Raw genomic sequence first — 2,981 nt, 5'->3', positions numbered from 1 at the left:
ACCCTAACTTATTCAAATATTGTCTTAATCAAATATTTCGAAGATGTATTCCTGGCAATAAGGTAAGTAGTGTCATTAAACTTTGTCATTCTAAAGTATGTGGAAGTCATTTCTCGTAAAAAAAGATAGCTTCGAAAATCTTTCAAAATGAATTTTATTGGTCCATCATGTTCAAGGACACGCATGCATTCTGCAAAACTTGTGAAAATTGTCAAAAAATTGATGTTAATCAAAAAGTTTTGCTTTATAATTCTTGACTCTATTTATTACCTAGAGAGCCAAGATCAAGAGGGAGGAGTCCATTTATTAAGAAACATGTGTATCCTTATGGGGCCTGTGATATTGAGAATCCAAATAGTGACAATGTTTTTAAAGTAAATGAACATCGTTTGAAAGCTTACTTTGATAATTTTTCTAATGAAAATGAATCCATTAGTTTGAATGATCCTGTACAAAAAGGTTGATTATTTTTTTCTCATAATTTTTTATGTTTTTTTCTTGTTTGTGACTCTTGGTTTGCTAGTCTCTCTCACCCTGGTTAAATGATGGATAATGGTACTCCGTGACTCTTAAGTTGATTCTTTCAGTTTCCTATAATAACTGATATCTGTGTATATATTTATTTAATTTTTTGTTCTTTCTCTTTTCTTTGCATCTCTTTTCCACTTCTCATCTTAAAAATGGACACTACTTTTGAAAAATTGAAAACCTACTTTCCCGCTTTGCCTTAAAATATGATTACAAAAATTTACTAAGCTAGGTGTGTAAGATTAAAGTTGTTAATGAACCATGAAATTCCTTAAGAGATTCACTGGCTAATTGAAACAAAGGTCCGATTATCAGGTGAGTTTTCCAATTCTTTTATTTCATACATGTCTAGGACAGGTAAAAGAACTTTTGCAAAGAAACATCATGCAAAATGACTGAATGTTTGTCATTTATATGCTAGATGGACTTGTAATGCACAACATCGTTTTTTAGGAATGATATCTACAAACCATGAAGATAAAATACAATTCATTAAGGATGACCTGAGTAAGGAGTCTTTAGATAATCTTCTATTAACTTTTGAGACACATCTTAGTAGAGATGTCCATTGTGCAATTCATGATTCATAACCCCATTTTCATAAAGAACATGATCGACTTAGCCTTGAGAATTTGACTAAAAAAGACCTTGTTTGTCAGTTTTTAAGAAAACTAGATGGGAAGTCTATCCTCGACCCATATAGGGCATTTAAGGCATTTTTGGACATAAACCAAGAGAAGATGTCAGTCACAATCACAACTACCTGTACATACACATGCTTTTTAAAAATAAGTAAATAAATAAATAAAGAGAGAGAGAGAGTGTGTGTATGAGAGAGAGACTCCAATTGGTCTACATATAGGTGATATAATTGCCTTTTCAATTTCTCATCTATAAAATCCTCTCTTCTTTCTTTTTATTTTTATTTAATCCATACATTCAACAAATATAAAAGTGTGTAGAAATGACAAGTTTCTCAAGTCATCACATAAGAAATGTTTGTGTTTTTTATGGATCTAGTCCTGGGAAAGAAAAAGAGTTTTTAGAATCAGCAAATCATCTTGGTCAGTTGCTAGCTGAGAGAAAGACTCAATTAGTATATGGGGGAGGTAGTCTTGGGTTAATGGAAGGAGTGTTAATAGCTGTATTTTTAGGATGTAGTTAAGTTATGAGGGTTGTTCCTAAAGCTTTAGCATAAGGGAACATCATTGGAAAAACAATTAGAGAGGAATTATAGGTCTCCACAATGTCTGCTCGAATGAATGCAATATTTAACCATACTGATGCCTTCATTGCCTTACTAGGTGGTCTGGGCACATTGAAAAAAATCTTTTATATTTCTTTTTGAGCTCAACTGCATATTCATTATAAACCTATAAGTTTTTTAAATGTTAATGGTTATTATGATAAGTTGCTATCTTTTCTTGATCATACTGTGGAACAAGAATTTCTAATATCTTTTACATGAAATATTATAATCTCTGCTAATACTGCTGAACAATTGATTGACCAAATATAATCTTTTATTTCTATAATTGATCCCTCCATGATTCGTATAAATTGGTCAACTAAGAAAAGCCATAAAAAGTTTAGATTTGATTTAAGCATTCATTTATGAATCTTTATGTCTTTCACTTTTATTATTGTGTTTTGTTGTTTCTTATATTTGTTTAAATATTTTTTAGGTTTGTTAGTGTTCGTTATTTCAAGTAATGTCTTCTATACTCTATCTTTCTATCTTAGAATATTGAGGACAATGTCTCGTTTTGGTTGGGAGGGAGGGTAGTAGTTAAAAAAAAAAACTAACTGTATTTTCTATTTCATAAAGCATGTGTAAAACTATTATTACTAGGACGACAGAGTAAATGAGCTCTTTTGTTAAAGTGACTCTTGAAACGCATCTTAGTAATCATTCTTAACAAGGTCTATCATAATGCTTCTTGGAATATTTAGGTTTACAAACTCTCGTAATATTATCATTTAATTCTGCTTATAAACTCATTTAACATGTATTTTTAAATCTTAATTTTCACACACACACTTTAACATATGATTGTGGGTTGCACATTAGATTATTACATTACTTATGTTCTTTTGTTAAAGGTAACAACTAATGGAAATGGATAATATATAATTTGAAAAAAAACAAAAAAAGAAAGAGCAAAAAAAAAATTATGATAATAAAAATATAGATACGTTTGGTTTCATAGCCTTCCTAACTTAAGCAATTAAGCCCGAATGGGTGATACCCTAAAGTCAACTAACTTGGGAGCTATTGGCTCAACGCTTGTTATATAGGTTGAGAAGAAAAGCTTAAGGGAATCAAACATTGTATTATCTACTTATCAGTATCTGTAATCTGAGTTATTAGGCTTGAAGGAGTGTTTCAACACCTAATGCCCTAAGATCAACTAGTCCGAGAGTTATTAGCCGAAAGCTCGTTATATAGGTTA

The sequence above is a fragment of the Populus euphratica genome, unplaced genomic scaffold (genome assembly GCF_000495115.2).
Source record: "Populus euphratica unplaced genomic scaffold, PopEup_1.0 scaffold1532.1, whole genome shotgun sequence".
Taxonomy (NCBI): Eukaryota; Viridiplantae; Streptophyta; class Magnoliopsida; order Malpighiales; family Salicaceae; genus Populus; species Populus euphratica.
This window is presented reverse-complemented; position numbering follows the sequence as displayed.